Here is a 20,177-nt window from a genome sequence, read left to right as displayed (position 1 = left end):
ACCCTCAAGAAGATTAAGGTTTTGCAGCATTTTCAATTTCAGGTTTTGATATTATGATGCTCAACCTGTAGTACAGATTCTCCTTGACTTACAGTGGTGTCATACCATGATAAACCCGCCGTAAGTTGAAAATATCATAAGATGAAAACACATTTAATACATGTAAACTACTGAACATCATAGCTTTGCCCATCCTACCTGAAACGTGCTCAGAACACATACATTAGCCTGTAGTTGGGTAAAATCATCTAATACAAATCCTGTCATATAATAAATATTGAATATCTCACATACAACATATTGCTAGCCTGGAAAAAGGTCAAAATTCAAAATTAAAAAATACATTGAAATTGGGATGTGTCATACCATAGTAAAGTCAAAAAATTTTAAGTTGAACCATCATCGTTATGTCAAAATTGCAGTGGTTTCACACCATTATAAAATCAAAAAATTGGAAGTAAGACCATCATAAGTCAGGGATTATTTATATATAAGAATATTTTATACAATATGAAAGGTCTCATTGATGAAAACATTTACTCTATTTATAATGATAGTACTTACTAGGAGTAGTGCAAGTCCCCTTGACTTTATAGAAGAAACTGACTTACTTTCTAAAATTAATGATGTAGGTAGTAAGATTTCAATAGTGTAAAAATATTTTATAAATACATATACCAAATTTTGTTTATCCATTCATCTATTGATGGACATGTTGGTTTTCCAAGTGTAAATCTTTACAAATTTTTTGGTTTAGGTGCAAAAATCCCTGGCAGATCAATTGACAGAAGCTTTAAGATGGAACAAGAAGATGGAAGACCACATGCAAAAGTATAATTAAAAGCAGCACGCAAAATAACTTGAGTATTTATAAAGCAAATAAGCAGTGTAATATGAGATTATATCAGCTGTGATAATAAGTGCATCTGTGTGAAGCCAAGGAAAAGTTTTAGCTTTAAGCTATTTTGAAGTGCATACCTTTTGTACATTTTTCTAAATTTTGCATATTATCCACAAAATACAGCTAGAAAAATGATACAGTTGCCAAATTATCTGCTTTTCAAATCTTTAAGAAATTATGTAATTATATTTTCAGAGAGAAAAGAGATGTTTGTTCAAAAATTATTTGGTACTTTAAAAATTTATCTGTGATATTAATTGTTTCAAAATATATATTTTAGCCTTGAAATTGAAAATTCAAAATTAAAAGCAAGCATCAAAAAGGCAATGGACAACATTGAGCAGTATGAGAAGCAACTGTTAAGTGCAAGTTCAGTAAGTCAGTCACTTACTTTCTGTCACACTGAAAGGGAATTTTATTTCTCTGATAGTACAGGTTGAGTATCCCTCCTCCAAAATGCTTGGGATGAGAAGTGTTTTAGATTTTAGAATATTTGTATACACACAATAAAATATCTTGAGGGTAGGATGCAAGTCTAAACACACAATTTATTTATGTTTCACAAATACCTTATGCACAAAGCCTGCAGGTAATTTTATAGAATGTTTTTAAATAATTTTGTGCATGAAACAGAGCTTTGAGTATGTTTGCACTGCAACCTGTCACAGGAAGTCAGATGTGGAATTTCCCACTTGTGGTGTCATGTCCACATGCAAGAAGATTAAGATTTTGGAGCGCTTTGAATTTCAGATTTTCAGATTCAGGATGCTCCGCCCATAGTATAGATGCTCCTTGACATACAGTGGGGTCCTATACTGATAACCCACTGTAAGTGGGAAATATCATAGGGCAAAAATGCATTTGAAACGCCCAATCCACCCAAGCTACTGAACATTATAGCTGAACCTAGCCTACCCTAAACATTCTCAGAACACTTACATTCGCCTGAAGTTGGGTAACATGATCTCACACAAAGTCTACCTTATAATGCAATACTGAATATCTCCTGTACCACATATTGCTAGCCTGGGAAAACATCAAAATTAAAAATTCAAAACATATTGAAATTGAGATGGTTTCACACTATTGTAAACAAAAAATTTTAAGTTGAAGCATCATAATTATATCAAGATTGCAACGGTTTTATGCCATTGTAAAGTTGAAAAATTGTAAGTTGGGTCATCAGAAGTCAGGGACTAACTGTATATAAGAATGTTTTAGGCAATATGAAAAGTCTCACTGATGATATATTTATTGCAATCATACTGATATTACTTGCTACTAGCAGTGCAAGTCCTCTTGACTTTATAGAAGAAACTGAATTCATAAAATTAATGACTTTGGTATTAAGATTTTAATAAGGAGATTATGATAGCCTGAAAAGAATATTTTATATATGCCACATTTTGTTTATCTATTCATCCATTGATGGACCTTGGGGTTATTTCTGTGGTTTTTGCTGTTGAAAATAATGCTGCTGTGGATGTGGGTGCACAAGTCTCTGAGTCGCTGCCAACAGTTTATAATATATTTTAAAATTCTAAGAAGAGATTTGAGGAATGATTCTAGAATTCCAAAATTCTCCTGTAATCTAAAACTGTTCAGTGAAATTTTGAGAATAAATTGGTTTTAATGTTGTGATTTGTATTCCCCATCAAGAATGGGAACTAGGTCATTATGCGAGACTGTTCCTCTGAAGGGATGTGTTTTTCTGTTTGGATTTTAAAACAAAAGAGATGCCATGGCAGGCATTACAGGGTACCACCGTGCTCCTAGCACTGGAAGTTCAGAAACTAACTTACTTTCTCCCTTTCACATGGGTTCATCAGTCTTTTTAAGGCTTAAAAGTATGATCTCAGAAAAGACTGGGGTGTATTCCAGGATACTATAATAATTTATTGATGTGTAGTGAAAACTATGTAACTGTTTACCATGCAGAACAGGAGTCTTGTGTCATTGTGCTCTCCTTTGTAGGAATGAAGATCAGGTGACTTCCTTGTGAGTACTAAATTGGAGTAATGAGGCAGATACACCTAACTAGTTTCTTTAAGTCACAATAGGAAGATTGATGCAATTCTGTTTACAGATACACCTATCGGGGAAACTAGGACATTGTTGTTGACTGGCCTTTTTCTTAGGTTTCATATAAATAGGTCACATTTTATTAGCATAGTTTTCATATAAGTGACATGACAGTATTTTGATGATGAGTCTTCTGTGAGTGAGGATGGCAGGAGACATGCCCTAAATGTGTGTCTTACAGGAATATATTAAGGCATCAAAAATTGAAAAATTTGTAAGAATACTCAAAACCTATTTAGGTTATTGAAAAACAATGAGGGATTTTCTATAGATTCCCACAGAAATGAGTTAGAAATATGGCCTAGAATTACTTACCACTTTGAAGTGTACCCTGTGAATCAAAAATTTCATAAGAAACAGCTTTGTACCAACTGAATCAAATAGGCTTAACTTCTCCACAGAGCTCTCATCTCATGAATTCCTAAGCCAAAGACTGCCTGGGTTAAGGTATTCAATGGACACAATTTTGAGGTGAAGAATCTAGATTGGGAAGACACAATCCTCCAAATGACTGAGCATCTGAAAGAGCTTTACAAGACTTCCATAAGGTCATGTCTCTATGGAAAAGGAGATTATTCACAAGGAAACAAAGGCATATAATAGATAGTCTAACACTCATGGAAAAGTTTTGCATCATAAAAAGAAAAAAAAAGACAAAACATGCTGGTCAACAGCCCAAGGGTGAAGGTGCCCCCAAGATTAGAATATGACACTACGCTCAAAGTAGCACAATAGGAATACACATAGACTGTAGAACAGTAGCTGTATCTGTCTGCACAAGTAATCCACAGCAAGGAATGTTGCTGAGTGTGTGGCTGAGAACATTGTCGGTGAGAAGTGAACTAGAAGGAGGAGCCCTCAGTAAAGAGGTCAGGGCTGCAGACATAGATCAGGGAATCTGGGTTAAAGCCTTGATATTTAAGGGGCTCTGAGAGAATTTAAAAAGAGGAATAGGAGTAAACATCAGGGGTGCTGCATTTAGAAATAAGGTGGGGTCAGAGGAGCAGAGGAGAGGGTATGGTCAGTTGGTTCTGAGAAAAAATCGAATTAAGGACTAAAAATAGGGCCTTGATGGCCCTCAGAATGTTTTAAATGGAAGTATAGGATTGAAAATCAGATTTTAGTATAAAAGAAGACAATGATGAAAATAGATCTCTGGATGAGACTATATATTAAAGAATATTAGAGTACATCTAATCCCAGCCCTTTGGGAGGCAAAGGAAGGAGGATCACTTGAAGCCAGGAGTTCAAGGCCAGCCTGGGCAAAATAGCAAGAGCCTGTCTCTACAAAAAATTAGAAAAAAATTAGCCAATCATGGTGACACACACCTGCAGTCCCAGCTACTTGGAGGCTGAGGCTGGAGGATCACTTGAGCCCAGTAATTGAAGAGGCTGTAGTGAGCTGGGATGGTGCCAGTGCACTTTAGCCTGGGTGATGGAGTCAGACCCTGTCTCAAAAAAAGAATATTAGAGTTCAATGGAAGGAGAGAAACAGGATGATAGAAAACCCACAAGAGACCACACATGGTGGCTTATGCCTGTCATCCAAGTACTGTGCGAGGCCGAGGTGGGAGGATCACTTGAGCCCAGTAGTTCCAGATAAGCCTGGGTAATGGGGTAAGAATTCATCTCTATAAAGAAAATGAAACAATTATCCAGGAGTAATGGTGTATGACTGTACTTCCAGCTACTTGAGAGGCTGAGGCAGGAGAATAATTGGGCCTCAGAGGTGGAGGCTGTAGTGAGCTATGATCATGCCACCGTAGTCTGAGAGACACAGTGTGACCCTGTCTCAAAAAAAAAAAAAAAAAAAAGAAAGTAACAAAACAAAACAAATCAAAACCCCCAAATTAGAAAACAACCAAAAAATGAAAAGCTATAAGAATCAGGCAAAACATACATTATTAATATAGAGAAGACTGAAATTTTATTTTGTTTTGTAGATTTCTAGAGGGAAGGTGGCATCTGTTTTTCCCTTTAAATATTGCAGTTTCCATCAGCATTAAAACTAAATTGGTCTTTCAGATTAATGATTCTCGCTAGAGAATTACTTGATTATTAAGACCAGTTTGCATAAAACAAGAACATTAGGAAAAGAAAAAAATTTGATTTAGAGATTAGACCACACTCTTGAATTGTTCTTAAGAGACATAGTTCAATTTGTAAGAATTTAAAATGACTCTATTTTTCTTTGAATTATCAGATTACATGAGTACCAAAATAAGAATCATTCCTTTTTTAAAATTCAATTTAGTATTGAATTACATTAACTAGTTGATATAGATGATAAAAAATTTTAATTTCTGCTTTTTTGCATATTTAAAATTATTCTCTGAATCACTAACTCAAAACTTAAAAAAAATACAATAACTATTCATATTATAATTATTTAAAAATGTGTACTTTCAATTTGTTTTAGGCAGGACCATCATCTCAGATGGAAACTCAGTGGATCTCAGCGTTACATATGGGGAATCTGAAGTCTCCACAATAGAAACTTCTCAGGACGATTTAGATGAAACCACATTTAGGAGACATAATCAACTCTATTTGAAAGAATAAAAAGGTAGAAAATCCTCATCCAGTGTACTAAGTAAGTAAGTCAAAACATGGAACCATAGAAAATAAAACAAGCTCATTAATTTGCCTCAGAAACAAGTTTTGGTGAGGGAGGCTCACGAGATTAGTTGGAAGTGAAAACTAACTAGATAATATCATTTTGGTGCATGATGTTTGTAAAATTACCTTTGACATATTGCTTTAGGATAGTTTATGTCTTTCTCCCTTTTTCTGGTTTTATATACCTTTTTTCCATGTAATACCATGTAGTTAACTTGATCTCTTAGTCCTTAGCCAGGAGTCTGAGGTTGCTGTGAGCTAGGCTGATGCCACAGCACTCTAGCCCGGGCAACAGCTTGAGACTCTGTCTCAAAAAAAAAAAAAAATTTGTCTTGGCAGGCATGGTGGCTCAGTAATGCAGCTTTTTGGGAGGCCAAGGTCGGAGATTGTTTTAGGCCAGGACTTCGAGACTAGTCTGAGTAACATAATCAGACCCCATTTCTAAAATTATTTTTAAAAATTAAAAAAATGGTCTTCACACCTAAAATTTGTAAAGGCATTGAATATCATATTATCATTACCACCAGAAAGTATTTATCATGTTTAGTAGAGTATTTGAGATCCTGTTCTTGACATTTAGTGAGAGAATACTTTTATATGAAAGAGTCAAGAACATTCTAGGTGGGGACACTTGCAGTGTTGTTGAAATATTTTCACACATTTCGTAGTTCAGTAAATTTGTCAGATATTTCAAAAATTGGTAGTGATTTCTGAAAAGAAGTCAAAGTTACAATCAAAGAGCAATAGATTGTTTTATTTGTTTCTAATCTAATTCAAAGCCTTGAATCAAGGAAATGAAGTTTTAGAACTGGCTTTAATCTATATTTATTCTTCAAGCAGATTTTCTGAAATCTTGTATAAGAATAAGGAAAAGTTAATAATGATACAGACACCATAATATTTTTACTTAATTTTTTGCCAGTAGAATTTTCACAGGACATTATGACAGTAACACTTTCTTCATGTATGTATTTAAGATTCTATGCTGAAAAGTTAATAGCATAGAACATACCTTAAAATTCTAATTTTCAAAAACTGGAGAGTGGAAAGTTCATTTTGAGGAAAAATCCATTGAAATATAAAAAATAAACTTTTATTTATTTATTTTTTTAATTTCAGCTCATCATGGGGGTACATAAGTTCAGGTCATATACATTGTCCATGTCCCGCCCATCCCCCCAAGTCAGAGTCCCAAGCGCATCCATTCTCATTCTCCGGACAGTGCGCCTGGCACTCACCATACAGTCATACCTCCATCCCCTCCCCCCCACCTCCCCGAGTCTGCACCTTCAAGCATGACCATTCCCCAAAGGGTGTGCAATGCACTCATCATGTGGGCATACACCCATCCCCTCCCCCCACCCCCCATCCCAGTCTGATATCCAATTGGTATCCTTCCCCGATGTGCATTTAGGTGATGATCAGGGAAACCAGTTTTCTGGTGAGTACATGTGATGCTTGTTTTTCCATTCTTTGGATACTTCATTTAATATAATGGGTTCCAGCTCTCTCCAGGAGAACCAAAGAGATGTTGTATCATCGTTATTTCTTATAGCTGAGTAGTACTCCATGGTATACATATACCACAGTTTACTAATCCATTCGTGGATTGATGGGCACTTGGGTTGTTTCCACATCTTTGTGATTATGAATTGTGCTGCTATAAACATTCGGGTACAGGTGTCTTTGTTAAAGAATGACTTTTGTTCTTCTGGGTATATGCCCAATAATGGGATTGCTGGATCAAATGGTAGGTCTACGTGAATCTGTTTAAGGTATCTCCATATTGCTTTCCCTAGGGGTTGCACTAGTTTGCATTCCCACCAGCAGTGTATGAGTGTTCCTGTCTCTCCGCATCCACGCCAACATGTTTTGGGATTTTTTGATAAAGGCCATTCTCACCGGAGTTAAGTGGTATCTCATTGTGGTTTTGATTTGCATTTCCCTGATTATTAGGGATGTTGAGCATTTTTTCATACGTTTTTTAGCCATTCTTATGTCTTCTTTTGAAAAATTTCTATTCATGTCATTTGCCCATTTTTTGATAGGATTGTTTGATTTTTTCTTGCTGATTTTCCTGAGTTCTAAATAGATTCTTGTTATCAGTCTTTTATCTGATGTGTAGTATGCGAAAATTTTTCCCATTCTGTAGGCTGTCTGTTTATTTTCGTGACTGTTTCTTTGGCTGTGCAGAAGCTTTTTAATTTAATCAGGTCCCATTCATTTATTTTTGTTGTTGCTGCGATTGCCTTAGGGGTTTTCTTCATAAATTCTTTGCCTAGACCAATGTCTGTAAGAGTCTTTCCTACATTTTCTTCTAGAATTCTAATCATTTCCCATTTAAGGTTTAAATCTGTTATCCACTGTGATTTGATTTTTGTGAGAGGTGAAATCTGTGGGTCCTGTTTCAGTCTTCTACATGTGGCTATCCAGTTTCCCCAGCACCATTTATTGAATAGGGACTCTTGTCCCCAGAGTATGTTTTTGTCTATTTTGTCAAAGATTAGATGGTTATATGAGGATGGTTTTATATTTGGGTTTTCTGTTCTGTTCCACTGGTCTGTGTCCCTGCCCTTGTGCCAATACCAGGCAGTTTTAAGAACCACAGCTTTGTAGTATAGTTTGAAGTCTGGCAAATCAATACCTCCCATTTTGTTTTTATTGCTTAAGATTGCTTTTGCTATACGGGGTCTTCTCTGATTCCATACAAAGTGTATAATTATTTTTTCTAAATCTGTGAAAAATGATGTTGGTAATTTAATAGGAATTGCATTGAATCTATAGATTACTTTGGGTAGTATAGACATTTTAACAATGTTAATTCTTCCAATCCATGAGCATGGTATGGATTTCCACTTATTTACGTGTTCTGCAATTTCCTTCCTTAGCGTTTCATAGTTCTCTTTACAAAGGTCCTTTACCTCTTTAGTTAAATATATTCATAGATATTTTATTTTCTTTGTTGCTATTTTGAAAGGTATTGAGTCCTTAATTTGGTTCTCTGATTGAATGGTATTGGCATATATGAATGCCTCTGATTTTGTAACCTGAGACTTTACTGAATTCATTAATTAATTCCAAGAGTCTCTTGGTTGAGTCCTTGGGGTTTTCCAGATACAACGTCATGTCATCAGCGAAGAGTGAGAGTTTGATCTCTTCTGTCCCTATTTGGACACCCTTGATTCTGCTCTCTTGTCTGATAGCTCTCGCAAAGACTTCCAATACTATGTTGAAAAGTAATGGGGGCAGTGGGCAGCCTTGTCTGGTTCCAGTTCTGAGTGGGAATGCTTTCAATTTTTCCCCATTCAGTATGATGTTGGCTGTGGGTTTGTCATATATGGCTTGTATCATTTTTAGGTAAGTCCCATTTATGCCTATTTTGTTAAGTGTTCTTATCATAAAAGGATGTTGAATTTTGTCAAATACTTTTTCTGCATCTATTGAGAGGATCATATGGTCTTTATTTTTGCTTCTATTTATGTGGTTAATTACATTTATAGATTTTCGTATGTTGAACCACCCCTGCATCTCTGGGATGAAGCCTACTTGGTCGTGATGAATTATTTTTTTAATAAGCACTTGGATACTATTTGCTAGGATTTTATTGAGAATTTTTGCGTCTACGTTCATGAGAGAAATTGGTCTGTAGTTTTCTTTTTTTGTTGCATCCTTTCCTGGTTTTGGTATCAATGTTATATTGGCTTGGTAGAATGTGTTGGGGAGAATTCCATCCTTCTGAATATTGAAGAATAGTTTATGTAGGATGGGCACCAGTTCATCTTTGTATGTATGGTAAAATTCAGGTGTGAACCCATCTGGACAAGGGCTTTTCTTTTTGGGAAGGTTTTTTATTGCTGTTTCAATTTCAGTTCTTGATATTGGTCTATTCAGGAATTCTATTTCTTCCTGATTGAGCTTGGGAAGGCTGTGTGTTTCTAAAAATTTGTCCATTTCCTCCTCATTTTCCAATTTGTGTGCATAAAGATTTTTGTAATATTCATAGATAATGTCATGTATCTCTGTGGCATCGGTTGTGATTTCTCCTTTCATGTTCCTGATGGAAGTTATTAAAGATTTTTCTTTTCTGCTCTTGGTTAGTCTAGCCAGTGGTGTGTCTATTTTATTTATCTTTTCAAAGAACCAACTTTTTGTTTTATTAATTTCCCTTATAGTATTTTTGTTGTCCTTTTCATTTAATTCTGATTTGATCTTAATAATATCTCGCCTTCTGCTGGGTTTGGGGTCAGTCTGTTCTTCTTTCTCCAGCTCTTTGAGTCTATTCATTAAGTTGTCTATTTGTAAGTTGTCTGTCTTTTTGAAATAGGCATTTATGGAAATGAATTTTCCTCTCAGGACTGCCTTAGCTGCATCCCATAGATTTTGATAAGTTGTGTTGCCTTTGTCATTTAATTCAAAGAATGTTTTGATTTCTGACTTAATTTCTTCCTTTAAAAATTGTTATTCAGGAGAAGGTTGTTTAGCTTCCATGACTTTGAGTAGGAATGAGAGTTCCTGTTAGGGTTCATTATTACTTTTATTCCATTGTGATCTGAGAAGATGCATGGTATGATTTCTATTTTTTTAAATTTTTTAAGACATCCTTTATGTCCTAGGATATGGTCAATCTTAGAGAATGTCCCATGAGCTGATGAGAAGAATGTATATTCAGTGGATTTCGGGTAGAATGTCCTGTAGATGTCAGTCAGGCCCATTTGTTCTAGCATTCTGTTTAAGTCTACTATGTCTTTGCTTATTTTCTGCTTGGAGGATCTGTCCTGTGCTGTCAGTGGGGTGTTAAAGTCTCCAACTATTAAAGTGTTGCTGTCTATCATTTGGTTTAGATCGAGTAGGGTTTGCTTTATGAATCTGGGTGCACCTAGGTTGGGTGCATATATATTAAGTATGGTTATGTCTTCTTGTTGAATTGTGCCTTTCACCAGTATGTAGTAACCGTGTTTGTCTTTTATTACTTTTGTTGGTTTAAAGACTAAGTTATTGGAAATTAAAACTGCCACACCAGCTTTCTTTTGGCTACCATTTGCTTGAAATATCAATTTCCGTCCTTTTATTTTCAGTCTAAATGCATCTTTGCCGGTTAAGTGAGTTTCCTGAAGGCAGCAGATACTTGGTTTGTGTTTTTTTATCCATTGGCCCAGTCTATGTCTCTTGAGTGGGGAATTCAGGCCATTGACATTTAGTGAGACGACTGATAAGTGGGACCGATTTCTGTTCATCTTATTGGGTAGAACTTCATTGCTATGTTTTCTCTCTTGAGCCATTGTGGTGGCTGGAATTTGATCTTTAGCTCTTGGGTGGTTTTACATTCGTGGGTCTTTGTTGTGATGATCCGTGTGTAACTCTCTTTTGAGTACTTCTTGGAGGGGTGGTCTTGTCTTGGTGAATTCCCTCAGTCCTTGTTTATCTGAGAATGTCTTAATTTCTCCTTCATATAGAAAGCTTAGCTTAGCTGGGTACAAGATTCTAGGCTGGGCATTATTCTGTTTCAGAAGAGTGAGAATGGGGCCCCAACTTCTTCTTTCTTGTAAAGTTTCAGTTGAGAAATCTGGCGTAATTCTAATGGGTCTCCCTTTGTATGTTACTTGTTTCTTTCTCCTTACAGCTCGAAGAGGGGTCTCTTTAGTGGATATTTTGGTCAGTCTGACGACTATGTGGCGTGGTGTTTTCCTATTTGCTATGAATCTACCAGGGGTTCTTTGAGCTTCTTGAACCTGTATATCTAGAGTTTTAGCAAGGCCTGGGAAATTTTCTTCTATTATGTCTTCAAATAGTTTATCCAGCCCTTGCTTATTATCTTCTTCACCCTCAGGGATGCCTATAACTCTCATGTTAGGCTTCTTCACATAATCCCACATTTCTTGAAGACTCTGATCTTTTTTCTTATTTCTTTGGTCTATCTCTGTGACTGTCATATTTAATTGGAAAGAGTTATCTTCGATCTCTGAGATTCTGTCTTCTATTTGATCTACCCTGTTCTTGAGACTTTCCACTGTGTTTTGTAGCTCCCTGAATAAATCCCTCATTTCTAGGAGTGCAGTTTGGTTTTTCTTCAATATTTCTATTTCTTTAGTGAATTTTTCTTCCAAATCCTGGATTTTTTTTGTGGTTTCTTTGTGTTGGTTATCTATTTTTTCTTGTATATCATTCAGCTTATTTATAACCCAAAACTGAAATTCTTCTGGTAACATGTTGGTATTCTGAATCTGGTTTGTGCCAATTGGAGGAGAGTTGGTATTTCTCTTTGGGGGCGAGGTTTCCGTTTGGTTTTTTGTGCTCCCCATATTTTTCCGCTGAGCCCTTCCCATCTGGCTCTATCGTTAGATCTTTTCTCACAGCTTTAGTCTAGTTAACAGCACGTCTTATACTCTGTTCTTAGGCTGTGAAACAATCTAGGTATGTTGCTTCCTTTGTCTAGAGGGGGAGACTGTTGTGTGTTGTTTAGGGTTTTTTCTATCTCAGTTGGGGGACTGCTTCTGATGGGTTCACCCCCAGAGGGTTGGCTTGACCTAAGACCAGTTTGGCAAGTTAAATCACTGTGTTGTGGACTTTCAGTTAGTAGGCAGGATTCACACTATTTGCAAGCAGAAAGCCTCTTCTCCCTCTCTTTTTCTTTTTTCCCCCTGTCTTTTGGTTCTTCCTCTAGATGTGTGGTTTCTGTCTCTTTCCACAGGAAAGACACTGGCTAGGGGGAGGAGGCGGTGCCTTCGATCACTCAGTGTCCCAGCTGCTGCAGCTCCCACGGGCAAAGGTCTACCCTGTCCCAATGTTCCCAAGGTCCAGGCTCCCCACTCTTGCGTCTGGGGAAGCACTCAGTGTTCACACCTGGGAAGGGGACCTGGGGAGGGTCCACGGACCAGGGGATGGAGGCTCCTGGGGAGCCACCTGGCACCCTATGGCTCTGCAGCAGTTAGACCTTGGACCGCACAATTGCTGCTGCCCACCCGCAGATCACTGGCGCTGGGGGGCAATTTTCAGGGTCTGATAGGAGTCAGAGCTGGGGGTCTGAAGTGCTCAGGAGTATACGGTAGCTCCTGGGCTGGAGAGCCACCGAAAAGGAGAAAAGAAAAAGAAAGAAAAGAAAGAAAAAAAAAAAACCAACCAAACAAACAAGCAAACAAAAAACCACTATAATAATAGTAAAAAATAATAATAAAATAAAATAAACCAATATGAATAACAAGAAAAAGAGAAAACAAGAAAGAAAAGAAAAAGAAAAAGAAAGAAAGAAAGAGATAAAAAATCAATAACAAGAAAAAGAAAAAGAGAAAACAAGAAAGAAAAGAAAAAGAAAGAAAGAAAGAGATAAAAAATAAATAAAAATAAATAAAAAATAAAGAAAAAAAAAAAACAAAACCCTGTTATTCCGCGATCAAGAGTCTTAGCTCTTTCCCACTGATGTCTCCCGTCCACAGAGTTCACACAGAGCCACGGCTCTTGGCATTGGGTCGCGGGCTATGAAAGAGGGAGCTGCGCGGGGACCTGCGCGGCCCCCTATGGACACGCGGTGGCTAAGCTGTGGGAACCGAGATGGCAACCGCGCGCCCGCCGGTCTCCGGCGCTGGGGGAGAGTGTTCAGAGCTCGGCAGGCACCAGGGCCCACAGCAGCTCCCCGGCCGGAAAGTCGCCGAAGGAGAAGAATAGAGTAAAAAAATCCCGCTTTAATATTTCACGCTCGTGGCCCCTCACCTCGGCGCATGTCCGCGCCTGTGCCTTTAAGAGACAGGTCGCCGTGGAAACCCGCCAGAGTCTAAGCTCCTTCCCGCTTATGTCACCTGTCCTCGGAGCTCCGCATCTCCCGCGGTGATTCTGCACCACTTTCAGTCAGATCCCTGACCGAGTGGATGTGGGGGTCAGTGGGGAGATCAAGCCGCTTTGCTGTGGGGCTGAACCCGCCCCACTCGCCGGTGAGGCAGGTACGGCCGTCCCGCACTCCGCTGTCTGTTTTCCGTCCCGCACTCTCCAAATTATCTCGGTCTGATTTCCCACTCACCTCTCTTTTTTCTTGTTCTCTGTGTCCCACGGTGATTCTCCGTGGGTTCACACCGCCGTTCCTGTGGAGAAGCAATCCTCTAGCATTGTGGCAGGTCGAGATCCATGCCTTCCTCTCCGGGAGCACAAATCCACCCCGCCATCTTGCCGCCCCTCCAAAAAATAAACTTTTATAAAGAAGAGAGTGCTTCTAAGAATGACAAGGGAATACATTTGTTGCAAAATATGACTTGAACTGTTCAACCTTTATATTAATAAGAGGAAACATCACTCTTCTGAAATGATGTATGTTCAATAGACCAATATTAATTGTATTTTTTATCAGATTAATCTAAACAGAATTACACATAGATTTTCTGTTACATAAGCTTAAAACAAGTAAAAATTTTATTTTAGTCATCTGACTTTTTTAATTTAAGCAATTCTGAGGTTAGGTCTAGTCTCCAAAAAATGTTATTTAAAGGCCACATTTTGTAAGCAGTATATCATTCTCATGATAATGTCTCTGTTTAGCTTAAACGTTGTAAGTAATATTTGTCTTATTTCATATGCAGGAGTTGGGAAAAAGCATAACTGAGAAACTAGAAGAAGGTGTGTTGCCAAAATGTATGAATTGAGATTAGTTGTTCATTTCTGAAACAAACTGTAAATAGCAAGCATCTCTTTCCATTTCTTGGTAAGAGTACATTAAATATTTTTTCTACCAGTACCATGCTGTTTTAGTTACTATAGCCTTGTAGCATAATTTAAAGGTAAGGTGATGTCTCCAGCTATGTTCTTTTTGCTTAAGATAGCTTTGGCTATTTGAGCTCTTTTTCGGTTCCAAAGGAGGCATAGAATTCTTTTTTTCTAGATCTGTGAAATATAACATTAGTATTTTGATGGGGATTGCATTAAATCTATAAATTACTTTGGGCAGTGTGGACATGTTAACAATGTTGATGCTACCCAACCAATAGCATGGGAAATTTCCCCATTTGTTTGTGTCATCTGTGATTTCTTTCATCAATGTTTATTAGTTCTCCTTGTAGAGGTCTTTCACCTCCTGGGATAAGTATATTCCTAAGCATTTCATTTTCTTTGTAGCTATTGTGAATAGTATTGAGTCTTTGATTTGACTCTCAGCTCAACTGTTTTTGGTATATAGAAAGGCCATTGATTTTTGTAACCTGAGACTTTGCTGAATTTATTTATCAATTCTTTTGGCAGGGTCTTTGGGATTTTCTAGATAAAAGATCATATTATCAGCAAGAATTAAGTTTGTTCTCCTTTTTCCTGATTTGGATACACTTTCTTTCTTTCTTTTGCCTAACTTCTCTGGCTAGGACTTCCAGTACTATGCTGAATAGAAGTGGTCACCATGGATACTCTTGTCTTGTTCCAGTTCTTAGTGGGAATGCTTTCAGATTTTCCCCATTCAGTGTGATGTTGGCTGTGGGTTTGTCACATATGTCTTTTATAATTTGAGGTATGTTCCTTCTATGCATAGTTTGTTCAGGGTTTTTATCATGAAAAGGCGCTGGATTTTGTCAAATGCTTTTTCTGCATCTATTGAGATGATCATATGGTTTTTGTTTTTGCTTCTATTTATGTTCTGAATCATATTTATTGATTTACATACATTGAACCACCCTTGCATCCCTGGGATGAAGCCCACTTGAACATGAATTATTTTTTGATGTCCTGTTGGATTTGGTTTGATAGTATTTTGTTGAGGATGTTTACGTCTATGTCATCAGAGATATTGATCTGCAGTTCTCTTTTTGGTATCTACCCAAAGTAAAAGAGATCATTTTATCAAAAAGACACCTGCACTTGAATGTTTATTGCAGCCAAATTCACAGGTGCAAAGATGTAGAATCACCATCAATTCATGAGTGGATTAACAAAATGTGGTATATATACACTATGGAGTACTACTCAGTCATAAACTGGAATAAAATAATGTGTTTTGAAGCCAGTTGGATGGAACTGGAAATCATTATCCTAAGTGAAGTATCTCAGGAATAGAAAAAAAAACACCACATTTACTTTCTAATAATTAGGAACTATTGATGAGAACATATGGGCACAAAGAGACATAAATGTAATGGGAAATCAAGAAGGGGGATAGGGAGGAGAAGAGGGGTAAAAATCTACCTATCAAGTACAATGAACACTATTTGGGTGATGGACACACTGATAGCCCTGACTTAAGCATTATAAAAGGTCTTCATGTAACAAAAACATTTGTATTAATGTTTTGAAAATTTTAAAAAATTTCTTACACACATCTAATGAAAACTGTGAAAACATAAACATTCATCATGAAGAGTGTTTATATGCTTCATATATTCATTATGTTTTATAGCTTCAAAAACATCTCAGGAAGTCTATGCCTCTTTTTTTTTTTTTTTTTTTCTGGCTCTACACTTTCACTTCTGCCATCCCTGTGGAACTGTCAGACAGCACACTGAAGCTATCCTCAGAAACCAGAGGCCTTATCAACTTCTCAGGTTTATGGTGGTCATTTAAGGCCCAAAGACCCCACACTCATCTAGTAACACTTGGTCAAGCAATTATAGTTCGTAAGCAGTCCGTTGACAGGTGACATTTTCAAGCTCTAGTCATTTACTTGTCATCAGTTTTCTTTTGCCCTCAGGAAATGTTCCAGATTCCTTAGTATGGGACAAAAGCGCCTAAATCAATTTAGTTCTTGTGAAGTTATTTAGCCTTATCTCTCACCACTTACCATATTCTGCCCTTTGCTCTAGCATGTGGACAAACTAGACCACCAGAATTCGCCAGTGTTCTTCCTCACCTCCAGCTCTCTGCATTTGCTTCACCCCTCTGTCTGCTGTACTTTCTCCTTGTCCTTCAGATATCAGCCAATATACTGCCTCCACCAAAAAACCCATCATATTGACACAAACCTAAGATGTGACCCTTCTGTGTGTTCCAGTAGTGCCCTGTTTTATACCTGTCATGGTATCTATGACTCTGTACGGTAATAGGCTGTTGGCCTGTTTATTCAGGTTACAGTATACAACTGTTGAAGGGTGGACTGTATCTTTATCTTGTAATTCTGGTGCTTGCCACAGTACCTTGGCACAGGGTTGTTAAATGAAAGAAGAATGAGAGTAGCAGATGCTCTGCTACTTAACCACGATGATAATTAATTCAGTGTGCAACTATGGGTGAATTATATTTAATAGTAATTTTGTAGTGTTCATGCATATTTTTCATTCTTACTAACTGCTAAAGTTCTCAACTCTTTTTTACTGACTTACACTGAATTAACTATGTGTAGCTATCTGTTAGCTAAAGAGTATAATTCTTTCTTTTCCTTTCTAGCTGCCTCTGAATTTGCATCTGGATCCCATATATCCTCTGCTGATGAGCTCAGTGTAAATCAATACTTACTTTGAAAACCATATGAGAATATATACCAATTTTATGGGAAAAAATCTATGATCTAAAGAATAATAAAACATTATTACTGGGCTGTTTACATGGTGTTTTAATTGTTTCCCAATAAATATATCACATGGGAGAATCCTTATGAAAGGAAAATATTTTTGTACCATATATGTATGATGAAAATTTTTATAGTGTTTTCAATGATGTTTCTTGGCTTCTTTACCTTTTAAGTGAATTTTGCAATTGAAACCAGTGTTACTGAGTTTTACATACTCAAACTGCCCTCATGTCAGCTGTTTAAGCAGCCAAACAACCAAGTTGTCATTAATATTTTAGTGACATGGTGGGGTATTTGTATTTCGTAATTTTGATCACTATCTGTAGTGACAGATTCTGATTTAGACAGACATTATTTTGCTATACTGGTACTGTGGTCATTCTTAATGTTTGGATTTATTACAATTATGACACTGCCATCCAACTTAAACAATTCTTATTCTGAGCACTGATTTATATAGATATTTCCTCATGGAAAAGATCATTAGCAAGATTATTACATTATTTCACAACTTATGTTTATGAAAGCATTTATCCTATTCAAACATGTGCATAAAACAATGCTAATGATTAGAGGTAGTGCATGAACAAATAATAATAGTGTGTCATGAGTAGGGACTGCATGATAATTTTTTGGCTGTAAGGTTTCAAAAAGAGAAAACAATTCTGTGGAATTAACTGGGACCCTGTGACTGGGATGTACATCAGTTTTCTTATTTAATCTTCCCAATAACCTTGCCATTTATGGATTGGATATCCACTTAACATGTGACATCAGTAATGCCCAGAAAGTTTTTCTTAATGTACAAAAGTTTCATGATAGATAATGATAGAACTAAAATATATATACTTAGCTCTGTCGCCTCTGGATTTCAAACCCTCACAAACACTCTTATTAGGGAATAGATACCAGGTGGACATATTACCTGGATATGTCCCCTCTTAGATGAAGCATCAGAGACCCTCCCTTTTCAACACTACATGTTCACATGGTCACACTTCATGCCTGGGTGCCCCGACCAGAGGAGAATCTCTACCACTCACACATTAGTTTCACAGATGTTTCACATTTCAATGTACACATAGACGGAACCAGGTTATCATGTAACTCCATTTTTCACTGTTTCTGATGACCAGGACTCCAGTCCCAACTGACTCCAAATCTCATCCTTCACATGGCTGCATGACACAGCACACGGCTAGGATGTCATCCACTTTCAGTTACAGCATCACAAATTGCCCCAAGACTTTCCCATTTATTTGGTGTACTACTATATCTTGGTATGCTTCAAAAATATTTTAGACATTCCCCAAGACTTTTGAATCTCATAAATTCTCACTTCTCCCATCAATTTCCTCAAAAGGGATCACCATCTACTACCCTGAGGAATCAGGTAGTTTGAAGAAATGCTACAGGTTACTGTCAAGAAGTCTACAAATATTATTGGATTATTATGTATTAGTGACACATCTCCTGTTTAAGTCAAAAATTATGGGGAGCCAGTTACAAATTCCCCCTTTTCTTCATTTATTCCTCAATCTCAAGGAATTGGGGTATCAACTGATCTGGCCACTTCCTGCTGAAGTGGGGTGTAGTCGGGGCAGGAAGAATGGAAGTTTTGAGCTAGTTGCTGAAAGTGCTCATGAGTCATAGGTGAATGATTGAACGTCTCTACTACTATTACTTAACTGTTTTTGTTTGTTGTTTTGAAACAATTTTAGTCCATATTTAATTAATATATTTGTTATGAGGTAAATGAAGAAAATAAGTAGTAAAAGAGAAAGGCTAAATTTCAAGATCCCTGAAAGAACAGAGCAAAGATCCCGAGGAACTCAAAAGAATAGTCTTGAGAATTGATCTCCCATTCCTAGATTATTTCTGTTAACCTGTTCCAACCATGAAGTTGGTTGTCTAGTTTTATCAACATGTATTTCCACTTCTGTGGAAGTATTTATATAAGTGCAGCATGAAGAATTAGCTACAACACAAACACCCCCTTATTCTGCTAAAACATAGTAAAGAGCAATGTGATTATCAAGAACCACATGAGCTAATGAATCTAAAGATTTTTGTTGAGCAGCTATTGCTGATGCAGTTTCATCAACGATAGTTCTCAAGCTTGTGGATAAGTTGTGGAGCACATGTTAATGAGCTGCCACTCCCTGCCAGGGTAGTCAGGTGTACACAAAGAAGTAGTCATCTCCATCTGGGACTTCCCCTGGGAGACACTGTTTTGGGGTTACCCAGATGGAGTCTCCATTAAGATCCGTTATGGACCAAGAAGTGAGTGGTGAGGAGTCCTAATAAACAAATGCCCCGTTGTCCAGCTGTTCAAGCAGTCATAATCCCAAGGAGTTCCTTGGTAACTCCACAGACAAAAATATATCCAAGGGGTGCACACACAGTACCTGTTCCTGTTTGAAGGTTTATAGAACCATTTTAGGTAACATTAGGGTAAAATTTTTAAACCAAGGATCTGTATATGGGAGTTGATCCTGTGCCCCTAGGAGCTGCCAGGCTGCTAGTTTCTCAAAGCCTTGAGGATACAGGTTTTGCTGGTGTACTGTGGTACAGATAGGGATCTCATGGTCCTTATATGAGGGGCTAAAACATTTTTTTAAAAAGATAATTTAAAGAGGGCAGTGTGGAAACTACTGTACTAGTCGAGTTTTTACAATGGGTAAATCTAGAGAGACTAATTGCCCAGTAGAAAGTATACTTATGAGAGTATGGGTCCCTACTGTCCCTTTGTACATAATGTCTGATAAGCAGCTGGGTACGAAAGAAACATGGGACCTCTGAGCAGAGAGTTGTTAGTCATACCCTGTAGGTGATCTGAGAGACAGGCTTTTGTAAGTTCAATGTACAGGAGGGTGCACCAGTGAAATTAAATACAGGGACAACTGTAGGGTCCAAATAGTCTTGCACTGAACAACCTTTAGGATGACAAACCCTGTAGCAAGACAGATTAGCAGAGCAGGCAATTGTTTGAGAAATCCTAACTAAAGAGTCATCTCACCAGGCAAACAGAAATCCCCAAGGAACAAATAAGATGCACAGGGCATATAACTTCCTGTTACTTACCTCTCATTGCTTTTTGTGGAAGAGTAA

General features: G+C 37.3%; 1 long non-coding RNA gene across 1 annotated transcript; it reads left to right on the top strand.

Annotated features, from left to right (window-relative positions):
* Nucleotides 1–1,152: 1,152 nt before the first annotated feature.
* LOC123638428 lies at nt 1,153–17,100 on the top strand. The gene is made up of 3 exons (XR_006735354.1): nt 1,153–1,275; nt 5,403–5,576; nt 16,943–17,100. It is a non-coding gene; the product is annotated as an uncharacterized LOC123638428 (long non-coding RNA).
* The last annotated feature ends 3,077 nt before the right edge of the window (nt 17,101–20,177 follow it).

The sequence above is a fragment of the Lemur catta genome, chromosome 1 (assembly GCF_020740605.2).
Source record: "Lemur catta isolate mLemCat1 chromosome 1, mLemCat1.pri, whole genome shotgun sequence".
Lineage (NCBI taxonomy): Eukaryota > Metazoa > Chordata > Mammalia > Primates > Lemuridae > Lemur > Lemur catta.
This window is presented reverse-complemented; position numbering and strand designations above follow the sequence as displayed.